Here is an 18,384-nt window from a genome sequence, read left to right on the forward strand (position 1 = left end):
TATCTACACGTTGATAGACTGGACAATGTCTGAACCCACATGGAATCAACAGTTTAATAAGGTAAAGAGACAATACAGAAATGACATAACTAAAATAATGTATGCTAAGTAAGGTGATAATTATAGAGTGGAGATTCTGTGATGGTTGAGCTGTTTCACTATTTCTCTTTGTACCCTCAGCTTTTATGCGCCAGATGACTAGTGGAACTCAAGAGACTGAACCCCTTACACTCCCCAAAATATCAGCAGAAATACAGTTTTTAGATTGTTTTGGTGTGACTGACTGCATAATTCAATATTTAATTAACTGATTGTAGAAAGATACTATGGAGCAAACTTGGGGTAATTTGAGTCAACTTTGTCCCTCAGTAGATTCATCTGGATCCCAACTGTGAGTCTTTTGGGCAAGGAGGATATAAAGTCAACTCCAAGGCTGGTTGTAAGCTCTTCAGAATTTCCTTATTCATTGCTTTTATTTTTTTTCATTTTTCAAAAATGCTTTATTAACTTCTGATTTACATCATTCATTTCTGCCAGATTTTGAGCTATAAATTTTCTCCCCGTTTCCCCCTACCCACCACCCCAAAATAGCAGTCCCACAGGATATCCTCTCCTCCACTCTGCTCTCTCCCATATTTTCTCCCATACCCCTTTCAACTTTTCCAGTGGATCTCTATGCCCCAGTGCCTGTATATCTTATTTCCCAATTACATGTAAAATAGTATTAATAATAGTGTGTATATATATATATATATATTTGAATATTTGACTTTAAAACTTTGAATTCCAGATTCATTCCCTTCCTCCCTTGTCACCCACCCTTACTGGGAAGATAAGCAGTTCAGTATAGGTTGTACATGTGTGGCTAATGCAAAACAATAACATAGCAGATATATTGTAAAAGACTAACTATATTTCCCTCCCTCCTATCCCACCTCCCACTTGTTCTATTATCTACTTTAATCTCATCCCTTTTCAAAAGTGGGTGCTTCCAACTTCCCTCCCCCCCAGCCTGCCCTCCCTTTCATCATCCTCCCTCTCATCCCCTTACCCCCATACTCTCCTGGAGGGTGAGATACCCTATTTAGTGTGTATTTCATTCCCTCCTCAAGAAAAATTCAGTGGGAATAAGGTTGACCAATTCCCTTTTGCCTTCCTATTCTTCCCCTCTATTGTAACCATCTTCCCTTGCCTCTTCTATATGAGACAGTTTACTCCATTCTGTCTCTCCCCATCTCTTCTCATTATATTTCTCTCTCACCTCTTAATTTCACCTTTTAAGTATCATCCCTTCCCATTATATTGGTCCTGTGCCCTCTATCTATGCATACCTGTAAACATATATACACACATTTACATATGTATTCATATGCCCATATACCCTCATATATATATATATATTTCTATTCCCTTCAACTACTGAGAAAAGTTTCATAAGTTACAATTATTGTTTTTCCATGTAGAAATGTTAATAGTTCAACTTTTATAAGTTCCTTATGATTTCTTTTCCCTGTATTCTTTCTCATGATTGTCTTGTTTCTTGTATCTGAATGTCAAATTTTCTATTCTACTCTGGTTTTTTAAGCAAGAATGCTTGAAAGTCCTCTATTCCACTGAATGACAATATTTTACCCTGAAACATGATACTCGGTTTTGATGGTTAGGTGACTCTTGGTTTTAATCCCAGCTCCTTTGACCTCTGGAATATCATATTCCAAGCCCCTCGATCCTTCAGTGTAGAAGCTACCAGAGCCTGGGTTATCCTGATTGTGTTTCCACAATATTCAAGTTGTTTCTTCCTGGCTGCTTGTAATATTCTCTCCTTACTCTGGGAATTACAGAACCTGGCTATAATATTCCTAGGAGTTTTCTTTTTGGGATCTTTTTCAGGAGGTGATCAGTGGATTCTTTCAACCTCTATTTTGCCCTCTGGTAGTTTTCTTTGAGAACTTCCTGGAGGATGATTTCTAGGTTCTTACTTTGATCATGGCTTTCAGGTAGTCCAATAATTTTTAAATTCTCTCTCCTGGATCTATTTTCTAGGTCAGTGGTTTTTCCCATGAGATATTTCACATTGCCTTCTATTCTTTCATTTGTTTGGATCTGTTTAACAGCATCTTGATTTCTCATAAAAAGTCATTAGCTTCCATTTGCTCCAATCTAATTCTGAAGCAATGATTCTCCTCATTGAGCTTTTGAGATTCTTTTTCCATCTGGCAAATTCGGCTTTTTAAGGCTTTCTTCTCCTCATTGCCTTTTTGAGCCTCTCTTGCCATTTGAGTTAGTCTATTTTACAAGGTGTTAGTTTCCTCAGTCAGGCTGTTGACTCTCATTTCAGAATTTTCTTGCATCATTCTCATTTCTCTTCCCAATTTTTCCTCCACTTCTCTTATCTGCTTCTTAAGGTCCTCTATGGCCTGTAACCAGCTCGTATTTTCCTTTGAAGATTTTGGTGCAGGAGTTCTGACTTCACTATCTTCCTCCTGTTCCATGCTTTGCTCCTTTTTGTCCCCAAAATAGGAGTCTAATGTTGGAATCTTCTGTCTGCTTTGTTGCCTTTGCCTGGTCATGTCGCCCCTCAGTCATTGACCCCTGGGCTTTTTGCCACAGTAGGACTCTGTCACCAGACAGGGGAGCTTTTGTCCCAAATGCTGGGGTTTTCTCAGCTGCCGGAGGTATTAGTTGTGTGCCCTCTCTGAGGTCTCCACACACTCTGGCAAGCTGGACACATACCCCAGGACCTCCACCCTAGACTGCAATCCAGATCCAAGCAGATTAAAGCAAGAGTGATTACCCCTAAGACTGGTTCTTGGTCCCCCTATACTCTGCAGGCCAGGAGCTGAAGCTGCCATGTGGTGCTGGTTGGCTGTGCCGGTGTCTCCAAGGCTTCTAGTCCTGGGGGCAAAAGCCACGCACTCCCACTTACTGGATCCCAAAGTCCAGACTGCACTGACCTCTCACTTTGTCCTTTGCATCTGTGTTGATAAATCTGGAAAAGGGCCACAGCTGCTGCTGATCTGGAGTCCCTCTGGCCAGCGGCTGGTCAGGCCCGCCCTGGAACTAAAACCTCGGGGTGGGGCTGGGCTTGGCTCCCAGAGCACTGCACTGTCAGATTCCTGTTGGCCTGCTGTGCTGTCCTTAGTGGGAGGTTAGCTTCTCTGTGCCATTTTGTGGGTTCTGCAGCTCCAAAGTTTGTTTAGAGTCCCCTTTTTACATGGATTGGGGAAGGTGGAAGCCAGAGCAGCAGGGAGGTCCTGCTTCTCCTCGGCCATCTTGATTCCACCCCTCCTACTCATTGCTTTTAATCTTCTTATCAGTGACTTTAACCCAATTTTATCTCCCTCTGATTTGCTTTCTGATCACCTTGTGGATTGCTTTTACTTAGGGATATTTGAACACATGCTTTTCTTACAGGTATTATTTATTAGAACCTTGAGGCTCTCAGTGATCTATTGGACTAGCTGTAGAATCACTATCAGGACACCATGACTTTGCACAATGCTTGGAACATAGTACGCACTTAATAAGTTCCTATTGATTTAGTAATGGACTGAAACATATCCACAAAATTAAGAGAAAAAAACTGGCTGACATTTATTTTTTTTCTATTTCCACACAATTGTTTTGGCTTGCACATAGACTACTGAATTTTATCCTTAACTATTTATTAACCTTCCATACTTAACAAGAAATATATGTAACATTTACTCTGAACCCACTTCCCCAACTCCACTTGCACTGACATGTAAGGTCCCCAAGAGTCAATGACTATGCCTTTTCTCAGGTGTCTAGGGGTCTCCTCATGGAGTTACAATTACTTTTTTTTATTTTTATTTTTTCCTTTTTTTCCAATTTATTCATTTATTTTTAGTTTTCAACATTCATTTCCACAAGATTTTGAGTTACAAATTTTTCTCCCCATCTTTCGCCTACCCTCTGCACCAAAATACCAAGCCTATAGAATACCCCTTCCCCCAATCTGTTCTCTCTTATATCCTCCCCAATTACCACCCTCCCCCCAACTTTCTAGTAGGGCAAGATGGATTTCTATATCCCAGTGCCAGTATATCTTATTTCTCAGTTCCATGTAAAAAACAATTTTTTTTAACATTTGTTTTTGAAACTCTCAGTTCCAGAGTCTTTCCCTTCTTCCCTCCTCACCCACCCCGACTGGGAAGACAAGCAATTCAACATAGGTTGTACATGTACAGTTATGCAAAACATTTCCATAGTAGTTATGTTGTGAAAGACTAACTATATTTCCTTCCATCCTTATCCCACCCCCCCCCACTTATTCTATTTTTTTCCTTTGACCGTGTCCCTTTTCAAAAGTGTTTGCTTCTATCTACCCTCTCCCCCAATCTGCCCTTCCTTCTTTCATTCCCCCTCTTAGCCCCTTTCCCCCTGCTTTCCTGTAGGGTAAGATACCCAATTCAATGAGAGTTAGGTTGACCCATTCCCTTTCACCTTCTTGCTCTTCCCCTCCATTGTAACACTATTCTCTTGCCTCTTTTATATGACATAATTTACCCTAATCTATCTCTCCCTTTCTCCTTCACCCAATATATTCCTCTTTCACCTCTTAATTTTATTTTTTAGATGTAATTCCTTCATATTCAACTCATCCTGTGCCCTCTGTCTATGTATACATGTACACACATATGCACACACTCACATATATATTTATACACACATATACCCTCCTATGCATACATATACATGTATGTATACATGTGCATACATATATATATATTCCCTTCAATGATCCTCATATTGGGAAAAGTTTAATGAGTTACAATTATCATTTTTCCATGAAGGAATGTAAATAGCTCAATTTTAATAAGTTCCTTATGATTTCTTTTTCCTGTTTACCTTCTTATTTGAAAGTCAAATTTTCTGTTCACCTCTGGTTTTTTCAAGAAGAATATTTAAAAGTCCTCTATTTCGTTGAATGACTATATTTTCCCCTGAAGTATTATACTCAGTTTTTCTGGGTAGGTGATTCTTGGTTTTAATCCTAGCTCCTTTGACCTCCAGAATATCATATTCTAAGTCCTTTGATCCCTTAATGTAGAAGCTGCTAGGTCTTGTGTTATCCTAATTGTGTTTCCACAATACTCAAATTGTTTCTTCCCAACTGTTTGCAGTATTTTCTCCTTGACCTAGGAACTCTGGAATTTGGCTATAATATTCCTAGGAGTTTTCTTTTTGGCATCTTTTTCAAGAAGTGACCAGTGAATTCTTTCAGTTTCTATTTTGCCCTCTGCTTCTGGAATATCACGGCAATTTTGCCTGATAATTTCTTGAAAGATGGTGTCTAGGCTCTTTTTTTGATCATGGCTTTCAGGTAGTCCAATAATTTTTAAATGAACCCTCCTGGATCTATTTTCCAGATAAGTGGTTTTTCCAATGAGATATTTCACATTGCCTTCTTTTTTTTCATTTGTTTGGATCTGTTTTATAGTATCTTGATTTGTCATAAAGTCATTAGCTTCTAACTGCTCAAATATAATTTTGAAGGAATTATTCTCTTCAGTGAGGTTTTTGAAATTCCTTTTCCATCTGGCAAATTTGGTTTTTTAAGGCATTCTTCTTATTAGCTTTTGGGGCCTCTTTTGCCATTTGAGTTAGTCTATTTTTTGAGGTGTTATTTTCTTTAGTATCTTTTGGGGTCTCCTTTAGAAGGTTGTTGACTCACTTTTCATGATTTTCTAGCATCATTCTCATTTCTCTTCCCAATTTTTCCTCCACTTCTCTTACCTGACTTTCAAAATCCTTCTTGAGCTCCTCCATGGCCTGTGACCAATTCATATTTTTCTTAGAAGCTTTTGATGCAGGAGTTCTGACTTCATTGCCCTCTTCCAGTTCTGTGCTTTGATCCTTTTTGTCCCCCAAAAAGGATTGTATGGTCTGATTGCACTTCCTCTGCTTGCTCATCTTGCCATTTACTTGACTTTTGAGCTCTTTGCCACAGTAGAACTCTGTTTACAGAATGGAGAGAGCTTTGTCCCAAATCACTGGGGTTTTTGCAGCTGCTGGAGCTATTAGTTGGGCTCCCTCTCTATAGCCCCCACAAGCTCTGTCCCATTAGCCGCACAGCCCAGGACCACCACCCAAGACCATGATCCAGATCCAAGCAGGTCAAAGCAAGAGCGATTACCCTCTGAATTGTCACTTGGTTCCCCTATGATCTGCAGGCCAGGGGCTCTGGAAGCAATCACATAGCAGCAGCTGCAGCTGCCATGCCTCTGCCACTTCTCACCTCAGGGGCAGGGGCCAGACAGTGTTCTCCCTTTACCCTTCCAACAGAGTTCCCCACTGACCTTTTCTTTTCTCTTTGGCATTTATGGGCTGAGAATTCTGGAAACTGCCACAAACTGCCTGAAGTCTGCTCTGGCTGGTCTGGGCCATCCTGGGGTTGGAATCACAGCTCATGGGGAACTGTGCTCAGCTCCCCATGCACTGCGATAGACCTTTCCTTTTGGCCTGCCAGGCTACCTTCAGCAGGAGATTTGTTTCTCTCTGTCACTTTGTGGGTTCTATAGCTCTAAAATTTGTTTAGAGTCATTTTTTTTACAGGTATTGGAAGTGGTTGGAGCTGGAGCCCATGCTAAGTTTATGCTCTTACTCCGACATCTTGGCCCCACTCCCCAGAATTACAGTTTCTAATATTGTGGTTCCAGCATTCCTACCAATATGTTTCTTATTATTAATCAACCAGTTGAACTGCATTAGCTTTTTCAAATGGGGTTTGTTGAGAAAGATATAGCCAGAACAATCGGTAGAAACTTCCACCAAACTGGGTTATATATTCTATTATACACACATACACACACACACACACACACACACACACACACACACAAAATCATTGGGAAGAGTGGGCTCAAACTTAGTTAGTCAAGTACTCATGTCAAGAACAAATAGGGTTGAGGGTTCCTCTGTCAAGAGACCCTGCAAGTCCTTTTTTTTCCCTTCTTGAGATCTTCCCAAAGTTCCCTTACATATAACTTAATGCTAGTCTATGACCATCAGTGCCTTTCTAAAGTCTATACCTGGAATTTCTTTAATCAATACACATATATTAAGTGCCTATTATGTGCCAGACACTTTGCTAAGTGTTAGGGATACAAAAAGAGGCAAAAGACAATCCTTGCATTTGAGGAGCTTACAATCTATGCTCATGAGACTTTAAACATCTGCCTACAGATACTTCCTCTATCATTGGCCACTGCCACTATGGTGGCCATTCCTATTGCCTCCAATAGACATTACTACCAATTATGGTTGGCAGTGAGAACTTTGATGGCACTGATATATCCCTTGAACACGCAAGGACAATGCCTGTAAATTTCATCTCAAAATATTCATTCATCAAAGATCAGGAAGAATAATATGAATGAAGTCAAGGCAGTATGAGCCTCACAGGAAAAAAGAAAACATCTCCAGATTGGGGAATATAGCTTACTACCACTCCTCTACCCATCAGGCTCACAGAAGCTCTTGCCTCCCTTGCTTCCAGGAGAGAAAAGAGATTGATAGCTCATGAGGTAACTTCTTTTGTGTGCAAACTTAGTTCTAGCTCAGCATTTCTAGAGTCACCAATTCAGTGGGTTTCACAACCAATTATTATTTTTTTTTATCACACAGTGCTGGCCCCTCCATCAAACATGATGGAAACAGATTTCCAAAGTTCCATCTTTTAGATTGGAACCAAACAAAGAATATCTGTGAATGCTCTGAGGGTTGTACCTTCATTGCCCAGTCCTACACTTCCTTACCCCTTCCCATTATTTATTACTGAAAAGGAAGAGAGGTGGTGAAGTGGCAAGAATGAGGAAAAACTGTGTCTGGTGTGCCAGTGGTACCCACAAAATGTAACAATACCTAGAAGATGGCCGGCAGACCATTGAGTGGATTGTCTATTATTTATCTTTGAAAGAACATAGATAAGAATCATACAAGATAGGGTGGATGGGTGGTGCAGCGAATAGAGCACCAGCCCTGGAGTCAGGAAGACCTGAGTTCAAATCCCGTCTCAGACACTTACCACAAAAAACTAGCCATGTGACCTTGGGCAAGTCACTTAACCCCAATTGACCTAACTTCCCCCTCCAAAAAGAATCATACAAGATAAAAAAGCATGAAAAGGTTCTTCTAATCTGCAGTGATGAAAGGAATACCTAGGTGGAGAAGAACAAACTTGTATCAAAGAAGTTCCATAATTTACAGTAGTTTAAAGAATCCTATTACATACCACATATTCAATTATACTATGGGCCTAGTCATGTCCCCTGCTACAGAGTGATAGAAATAGATAGATGGACAGATAGATAGATAGATAGATAGATAGATAGATAGATAGATAGATGATAGAAAGACAGATACATAGATACACACATATATATACATATACATATATACACAGAGATATACATACATACATACATACACACATGTATATGTATCTTTCATTATAATAGGGAAAGCCTATGACACAGATCTATACATCAACCACTGAACAAATACTACTATTCAGGAATTGTCCAGAAAATACATGAAACAAATAGCTACTGGCCAGATTTTCAGAACAGGTTAATTCCTTAGTTTTATTGACATCTCAGTATTATAATGAGTGAGCCAATGACTGAATGATAAGCTACAAGAAAAAGAGTCTGACTTTTTTTCCCCTAAAAATGGATTTTTAAAACCAAGGAAAAATATTTCTTAATTAAAGAATAGCAGCAGCAAACACAATAGCTAATATAATATTAATAGCTGACATTTATATGGCATTTTATGGTTATAGGCACTTTATGTATATTATTTCACTTGACCTTCACAATAAGCCTGTAAGGTAGGTAGTATAGTATTGTTATCTACATTTTGCAGATGAGGAAACTGATATTCAGAGAGGCCCAACATCTCATAGAATACAGATATCAAACATACATGCAGCCCACAGCATCTCTAAGTATGGCCCCAATCAGATCAAAATATAATTGGAAAATATTTAACAAAATAAATAAAAATACAATAAAACAGATTTTAAAACCAAGTCAATGTGCGGCCCTCAGGAATCTTTATATACAGACTAGTGGCCCCCAATTCTATTTAGGTTTGGTACCAGTATCATAGAATGTCAGCTCCTTAAAGTCAGAGAATATTTCATTTCTCTCTTTGGATTCCCGATGCCTATTATAATATCTAGCACTGTGGTCACTATAGTTGAGGTGGAAAAGAACCAGCACTTTGCTGGTATAAGGAATTCCTGGTGAGGATCTTTTTCTATAAGTATAGACATAAATATTACTCTGTGACTTATGGTCTTAGCATACTGAGTTGACTGGCCCAAGATCACACAGCTAGTATGTATCAGAGGCAGAGCTTGAAACTCTATCTTCCCGATTCCAAGGCCAGCAGTCTACTTCTCTATCCACTCTTCCATGGTACTTCTCCACCCAGTGCAGAACAGGAACTTAATAATGCTCATTTATTGATTAATTGATGACTAGGCAGAAAGGGAGAGTCAACAAAATGAAAAGATGTAAGGACATTCACAAAACTAAGTGTGTATAGCTGTGGATGATATTGTGTAGGTAGCACTTCCCATGGAGCTGAAGCTGTGGCTCTCTGACTCCTTGCTAAGGGATGTGTAAGACAGAGGTTCTTTGTTGGTCCTAATTAAAATGATGGATTTAATGGTCTTACTTTCCTAGGCTCTGATTAAATAATGGAGGGCAGTAGAAACAGACTTAGAAGGTAATGAAGTTTAACTAATACTAAGCTTAGTATTGAGAACTTAGTATTATATATTTACATACATACACTATTTTGTTTTGTTTTGTTTTTTGTTTTTGGAGTGGGGGAAGACAGGGAAATTGGTGTTAAGTGACTTGCCCAAGGTCACACGGCTAGTAAGTGTTAAGTGTCTGAGGCCGGATTTGAACTCAGGTCCTCCTGACTCCAGGGCCAGTGTTCTATTCACTGCACCCCTAGCCATCTCCATACACTATTGTTTAGAAAGCACTTCCCTGGTAGAGTTGCATATCAGTCTATTAACGGACCAAGTAGCAAGCATGGGATCTTATGGTTTATGGAGACTGAGGGAGAAAGGATATATAAGGAAAAGGGCTGTATTTTGGACATTTGAAAAATCAGCATGTTAGATTAGATTATTATTTTTGTCAAACATATGGCTACAAAGGTAATACTATTTTTCATCAAATTATTCCCCCACTTAGTTAGCTAAGCAACTAACCCCAAGATTCTAGACTCAGATGTAAAGAGAAAAGTAGCAAAGTCTCTTAGTCCCCAGAAATGACAGCAGTAGAAAAGAAGAAGGTCCTGAACACCAGCTGTCAGGAGAGGAGGAATGTGGAAAACTCCTGCACTAGGGATCTAGTAAGGGCCTGGGTGTGGAGGTTGTTCAGGGAGGAAAGGACCTCTGGTGTGACAACTTGCTGAGCCCCCTTTGGGGCTGCTTACCCACCTTTGGCATCCACCTGACACTCACCTCTCACCTGTGCCTCCAAGAAGCTGTATCATGCACAGAGAGGCCTCAGGCTGGCAAAACTCTCAGCAGATGGGCTAACCCAGGCTGAGGGTAGCTAGCAGGTCTCAAAACTATCAGTGAGTTAGGCAGGCGTCTACCCCAAGCACATGAAGACTTTCCCTGGCAGAATGGGCAGATGAGAACAACTTGTTCCAATGGCCACAAAGGCAGCTGAAGCAGTTAACTATGAGTTCTTAGAGCTTGGACAGACATCAAAGAAGCCACGGTCATCTACTGTATCCAAGGCCATCACCAGTCATCTGAACTTTTGTCCTGCCACCCATGACTCTAGAAGATAGAGGCTGATGACTGTGCAGCTCTGCCTCACGTAAATCCACTTCACCCACAAGTCAAGACACCACTCTGTGACATCTTCAGTCCTCTTCTAAATGAAGGACAAAGAACAATGAACAACAGCAAGGGACTGAGCCGTTATACAGAGAAGTCAAAGCCTGTCTTTTGTCTCTGTTGTTTCCCATGATTTATTTGAACAATGTCTTTCTAGCAAACTCAAGTTTGTTTACATTCTATAGGGAGACTAAGTCCTACTTCAGGTAGTAAGTATATAGGGTCTTGTATGGGTCTCTGGCACCTAGGTAAGAATCAACAGAAGGTAGGAGTGTCCCATTCCTAACTTCATTTGTTTCTCTTCCAAGAGGAATCCAAAACACAGAGTGCCATTATGATGCTACATATGTACACACACACACACACACACACACATATCCAGGGCCAGTGCTCTATTCACTGCACCACCTAGCCTCCCCACCATTATGATTCTAGAGCAGTGGTGTCAAACTCAAATAGAAAGGGGTGGGGGGGAAGGTCTTAAACTAGCTACATGTTAACTTAGAAAAACATACCTTAATATTATCTGTTTTATTATATTTTGTTAATTATTTCCTGATTACATTTCAATTTGGTTCCTGCCACAGGCACACAGTACCACATGTTTGATATGTCTCCTCTAGAAGACTGAATAGATCCCTGGGGGAAACTGGAACTCAAAAGAGAGAGAGGAGAGTTATTTATGGGTTATAGTGATTCCTTTGTGTTGCTTCCATTTCCTGTGAGGTGAAATAAAATCCCTGACACGCATTGCTTGAGTGCCTGGGTATTTACTGAATACTCTTTTACACACATTTGTGTTTTGAGATTTCCCAGAGAAAACTCTTGATGGTGGCTCAATGAACCAAAGAGATGTGATGTGTGTTTGGTTTGGAGGATGTAGGGGGCAGTGAGATTAAATCTGATGCAGGTAAAGACAGAGTATGCAGTGCTTGGCTATGGGTTATTTGTGACAAATGAGTATAAGTATTTATATTACCAAGTTATACCCCAAAACTACCAATTATTGTAGTTCTTACAAAAACTCTTTGTAAACCTGAAAGGGATATATAAATGTAAGATTATTATTTAAATTGCCTATAAAACTATTCTTGACATTTTCCTGTAATATTCTTTTCTCTTGTGAATAAACATTAGAAAATACACCTAGCAGAGTGAGCAGGAAAAGAGGAAACTGATGAAAGAACTAGGTACCAAAATAGGGTGTTAACAGTAAAAAGGGGAGGGATAATCAGTGCTTGGGACCAAAGGCTCTCTGATCCCATGGATCATAATTAGGGGTGTTCTGGAGCCAGTTCTAACCAGCTTGCAGAGCCATTGATAAGTTTTCAGTATATGCTTTATAACACAGAAACTGGTTGCTACATATCAAAGCTTATTTATTGTTTCATTGATTGTACAGATTTAAGAAAGTGTTAATAATGTAGATTAAATTTAGAAGTCTATACCATATATGCCAACCCTATGCCCCAAGCCTAATTGTTAAATATTTCCTACCACACCCCCATATTGGTCTATAGACATTGTTTGAACTAAACAGAAGTGCAATGGAAAGCTGGGGAATAAAGTCTTCACCAGACTGGAGACCTGGTGACCATAGACTAAAAATAATAGTAATAATTAATAATAATAACTGCTATTTATACAGTGCTTTAGGGTTTGCAAAGTGCTCTACATTCATTACCTCCTTTAAGCTTCACAATGTCCCTGATTATAACCCACCCCATTCCTATTTGTACACAGCATATTGAAAGAGGGACACAATACTACCCAACTCAACCTTGATTTAAAAGCTTAGGGTTATGGCTCTTCTGCTTCATGAAGTTCTGCAGACATCCCCCTGGTCACACTGGAGAACTGCTAACACCTCTCCCTTAGGCTCTCCAGTCATCAGGATCCCTCTAGGCTACTTGTGTTCAGGGATACAATGGCAATAAGTCTCCACACAAGTTATCTGCAAGCCCCCACTTCCAAGCAAACCATGGAATCTGTCTCTTAGACTCTATTCTACCTCCCATTATTTCACCTTTTATTACCTTTCCATGTGGTTCCTCATCTCTTCTTCCTTTTTCCAAGTTCACACCTCCTGATACAATTTTCATATCCAAGACCATCTGATGTCCTCAGGCTTCCTGCAATGAACATCTGAGTCTATGTCTCATCCTGGGGGTAACTGAAACTATGACAGTGAACTCTTCTCTATCATATTTAGAAATTATTAAAAAAACAAAACAAGAATAAAATCAGAGGTCAAAGGTAAGAGTCCTTAGATCAGTTCTGAGAAGACCTTGTATCCCTAAAAAGGTCCAGTAGTCAATAAAACCTTTTTTTTTTTAAATCATGGTGGGCCTTTTAAAGTGTTGTTGAACAGTGCAGGGGAATGGAGTGAATTTAAACAATGCTGAACTTGAATGTTTAAGGTTCCTAATGGCCACCAAATAAATTGTTGATTCTTCTTTTTATTTCTCACTTTCATATCATATTTGGCATACTTATAATTTTTAAAACCAGATGCTGGAGAAAGAAAGAAAAGGAAAAGAAAAGAAAACCTAAGGTAGATGTACACAGAGCTTACAACTTAATGCATATGAGCATCAAGGCAGAATTGTGCAGTTTAAAGTAGAGAGAGACAAAGTAGGTTCAAATTCTGACCCCTTCCTTTTGTTGACTAATTTTGTGACCCTTGGAAAAGTCACTTCCTTTCTTTTGGCTTCAGTTTCCTTATTTGTTCAATCTGTATTGAACTTGATGATGTTGAAGATTCCTTCCAGCTCTAAATATATTACCTCAAGTTGATTCAATGAGCATCATTAATGGTGAGTTGAATATGGAAATTGTCCCTCTGCCAATCCAGGATTTTTCCAAGTAGCAAATATAGCTACCCTCTCCCTCTACTCCCTCCATTCCTGAAATACACACACCCTGGAGTGAACATCAGTTTAATTCAATAAACATGAATTAAGTACCTACCATGTCAAGGGATTGTGCTAGACATGGTATCCCAAAGAATCTACTTACCTTCTTGCTCCCAAGGCAGGGAGGGTCAAATATGACATTGAGATCATATGACATATCACATCATATTACAATATGATAAGCCTGAATTGTAGGTCACCCATAAGTTTCTCTGGATAGCAGGGGAAGGTTGGATTCCAAGAAGGGGATGTTGATAGTCAGGCCTTAAGATGTTACTAGCTGAAAGGTAATTTTCAGATTGTCTTGGTGTAACTGTCTCGATAATATAATATCCAACTAACTGATTGTATGAAGCAAAGTAATTTAACTATAAATGGGCCAATATTGGAGATTAAACATAAATGTGTGAGTTTTTCCATAATCAGAACATAAAACAAGTTTTAGATTAAACATTCCTTTTTACTTAAAAAAAAATAGCTAAAATGTGAAGGGTTTTCACCCAAAGCAATCTCTCTTTATTGCTAATAAGCTCAGAGTAATTTGGATGAAAGGTATGATATAGGACTACAGATAAATAATAACCCCCAAATCATAATCCTGATCTGATTATACTTCACTGACTAAAGGGAATTGAATGTAGATTCTTTTTATTAGTTTACTGATCTTGGGCCTCTGACTCTGGGTAAATGTTCTATATATCACGCTAGTTCATCATTCTTGTCATTCTCTTTAATGTCTTATTAGCTAGCTTCATTCATCTGGTTTTTATCTGTTTCATTTTAAGCAGTTTTAATCTCATTTCAGCAGTGTTGATAAGCCTGTTAGTTTGCACAAATTGGTTTCGGTGACAATGTGTAGATAACAATAATGTGCAGTTTCCAAATAGGAAAAAGAAATCTATATGGATCCAAAAAGGTAGACCCAAGGGGTGGGAGGAGTCGAGGGGTGGGGGTAGGGGAAGAAAGAGAGAGAGGAAAAAAAGACTGACCTCAGTTTCCTAAAGACAAAGATGAAAAGAGAAACAGTAGGAAGGGAAATGGAGATTTAAGTAGCTATAGGCTTAAAAGACCAGGGATGAAATGTGAGAAAATTAAACTCTAGAAAAAAATCACCATTGCCCGTCCACACCCCACCCCACCCCCAAGAAATAGAAGATGTAACAATGGCTCCTTCTGACCACTAGGTGGCCTTATTCACTCAACATCTTGCTGTGACCAAGGAGCAAAGGAGGAAAGGCATGCCTAGGCTCTCTAGGCACTACCCATCTGATGAATGGGGCATCCCTGATTGCTTCCACAAAGAGCTGATCTGGGGAACTCCTCCACCTCCCTAAAGAGGACCCTAAGCCCCACCAGGCTCAGGAACACCAAAGGACTTTAGATGTGAAAGTGAATGCAGTTTCCTTGGGTTCCTAGACTCTAAATAGCCTTATGGGGGAGGGGAGGAATCAATGACCCACTGATGTGAGATGTGTGGTTAAAGATGGATACATGGTATCAGAAAGTAGTTTAGATAGTCTGGCTCCTGTGCTTCTCCTAGACATGTTTTCTGAGTTGGAGATATGAGACATGGGATGGTCACAAGAGTGAGTCACTGTCTTGCAACTTGAACTTGAAGAGAAAGGAGTGTGTGACCTTGGGAGTCAGAAGATCTAGGTTCTGGTCTTGCCTCTTCCCCCCCCAAAAAAAAAAATATGGACTTGGTTCCTTGGACCCCAATTTCTTCCCCTGTAAAATGAAGTTGCTGAACTAGATGACCTCTGAGGGGCCTTCTGACTTTCCTATTCTTTGGATTGTGATTTGTTATCCAAGGTAGCCTCTCCACAGAAATGTAAAATCAGAAAGTCTCAAAATAGAATGAACTAGCAGGTTTATCCATCCTGTGCCATCCCAACTCCCCCATCTCCAAAGGAGGCGGGGAACAATTTAAGGGAAATGTTGCTTATAATAGAGGCTGAAAACAGTTGTCCCAAAAGTCAGCTGAGTGTCTGGCTGTGTTCAGGATGGGTGGGTGGCAAGAAACAATAAAATTCCACACACCCAAACTGCCAAAGCACTTTCAAAGTTCCATTTTCAGTGTCTTTGCTTTTCTAGGATCATTCTGGTCTGTATGCATCTGACTCACTCACACACTTAACGACTCCAAATGTCAGTGTGAAGGCTGGTTTGTGAGATTCTGAGGAGACCTTTTTAGAAAAACAGGAAGCTGTGCTGCCCCCAAACTCAACCAAATGTCAAACAACTGCTCCTAATCATCAGAGACTAAAACTCACCAGAAATTTCAGTCAAATCAAAGCTGAGGTTTCATCTCCCCATTTATCCCAACCTGATTCCCTGGATGAGATGTACCTTTTCTGAAATAACCCCCTTTCCTGATGTGACAGTGACAAGGTTTAAAGCCCCTAGTTCTAATCTGAGCTCATCTGATTAGAAAATAGGTAATGAGACCATACAGAGAAACTAGCTCCAGAGCCTATCCTATAAGGCACTGAATCTAAATTTCACAGAACAAATCCAACTTGAAATTTTTTTTTAATCTAGTTTGGTTTCAGTCAAAGGACCTCACTTGGAGGACCCAGAGGGCCACATGTGGCCTTGAGGCTGCAGTTTCCCCATCCCTCATCTAGAAGAACTACATCCTCAGGTCCTGAATGCTGAATTATATCCATGATGTTAAAAATATCTTGGAAAACAGGCAGCTAGGTGGCGCAGTGAAAAGAGCACTGGCCCCAGAGTCAGGAGGAGCTGAGTTCAAATTCAAGCCCTTAATACTTACTAGCTGTGTGACCTTGGGCAAGTCACTTAATCCCAATTGCCTTGCCTTCTCCCCTCCAAAAAAGACAAAAAAAAATCTTGGAAAACAGGAAAAGCACAGTAGGAGTGGAGAAGGGCAAATGTTTTCCAAAAAAGAATAGAATCAACAGCACATAGGCCAGTGAATGACTTTCACTTATGAGGGAAAAAATATCTAGAACATGTTACTAAAGGCATGTTTAGTGAACTTCTAGTAAAGAAAATGGTAATCCCAAAGAGCTAGTATGTCTCAGTTGGAAATAGTTCATATTCATTAACCTTATTTCCTCTTTTAAAAAAAAAAATAAGTTCCTAAATGTGAGGTCAGAGGTAGGGTAGATACACAGATATAGTTGACCTAGAGTTCAGTAAAGCACTTGTAAAGGTCCCTCATACTCTCATGGAAAACAGAGATAAATGTGGGCTAAATGGTTCGTTGTTCACTTGTGTCCAACTCTTCATGAGTTTGGGGTTTTCTTGGTGAAGATAATGGAATGGTTTGCCATTTCCTTCTCCAGAGCTAGAGGAGAGTAATATTATATACAAAGATCTAGAAGGAAATTTAGAGAGAAACTAATCCAGGGGCCTCATTTTATGAAGAAACTGGGGCTCCGAGAAAGTAAGGGACTTAGAGAACGTCTCAAAGGCAGTAAGAGGCAGAGGTAGGAGGGGAATATCAGTCATCTGACCCTAACACAAAATTCTTACAAACAGACCATGCCCTTTCTCATACAATTAAATGGATTCAGATGTAGTTGAATAATTGGACCCAAAGAGTGCCCTATTAATTTATACTTGGCCCTATGTTGTCTAACAAGTTTTTTAATCATTGAAATTAGATAAAGGTGTTAAATAAAGATAGCATTGCTTTCTGGGGTAGCTAGGTGACGCAGTGAATAGAGCACTGGCCCTGAAGTTAGAAGGACCTGAGTTCAAACCCAGCCTCAAACACTTCACACTTAACTAGTAGTGTGACCTTGGGCAAGTCACTTAACCCCAATTGCCTTCTTCTTCCAAAAAAAATGGCATTGCTAATCCAATTTGCAAGAAACACAAAACTAGGAAAGTTAATGCTATGGATGTCAGAGGCAAGATTGAAGAAGATCTTGATAGGAGAGAACTTGATCTCATTCTTAATAAGATAAAATGTAAAACTGATAATTAGACTTGGTTTAACAAAAAAATTATTTAATAGTTATAAGAGAAGGGAGGCGCAGTTAGATAATTCATCTGAAAAAATATCTGAGGATTTCAGTGGACTTCACATTCAAGTCAGCAATATGATATAGTAGCAAAAAAAAAAAAAAAGCAAACAATTAATGTGACCTTGGGGTACATTGAAAGGCATAGCTTCAAAGTGTAAAGAGGTTCCAATTCAACTGTACTCTGCCCTGATCCTCCCTCATCGGTCATATCCAATGTCCCACGTCAGGATGAAAACTGATGGTAAACTGGAATATTCAGAGGCTGAAAACTAGGGCAGCATGAATCTACATTACTATCAGGATGAGTTGAAGGAACTGGGCAAATTTATCCTGAAGAAGAGAAGGTGTAGGGGAGGGAGGAATAAATCAGTAAATATTTGTTAAACACCTATGCAGGCAGCTAAATCAGCACTGGGCCTGGAGTCAGGAAGACTCATCTTGCTAAGTTCAAATCTGGCCTCAGACACTTCCTAGCTGTGTGACCCTGAGCAAGTCACCTAATCTTGTTTGCCTTTGTTTCCTCATCTATAAAATGAGCTAGAGAAATAAATGATAAATCACTACAGAA

General features: G+C 39.7%; 1 long non-coding RNA gene across 4 annotated transcripts in view; it reads right to left on the bottom strand.

The window, feature by feature from the left end:
* LOC138151250 (uncharacterized) overlaps positions 1–18,384 on the bottom strand; it is a 364,336-nt gene that overhangs the window by 201,560 nt on the left and 144,392 nt on the right. Inside the window, exon 7 of one of the 4 annotated variants that reach the window (XR_011165776.1) lies at positions 13,000–13,035. The exons of the other annotated variants lie outside the window; for them this stretch is intronic. This is a non-coding gene — a long non-coding RNA (uncharacterized lncRNA). Of the gene's footprint in view, positions 1–12,999; positions 13,036–18,384 lie in introns of those variants that run through there. 4 annotated transcript variants of the gene reach the window in all.

The sequence above is a fragment of the Petaurus breviceps genome, unplaced genomic scaffold, assembly GCF_028583685.1.
Source record: "Petaurus breviceps papuanus isolate PSGF00001 unplaced genomic scaffold, PetGlider_PUasm1.0 90895, whole genome shotgun sequence".
Taxonomy (NCBI): Eukaryota; Metazoa; Chordata; class Mammalia; order Diprotodontia; family Petauridae; genus Petaurus; species Petaurus breviceps.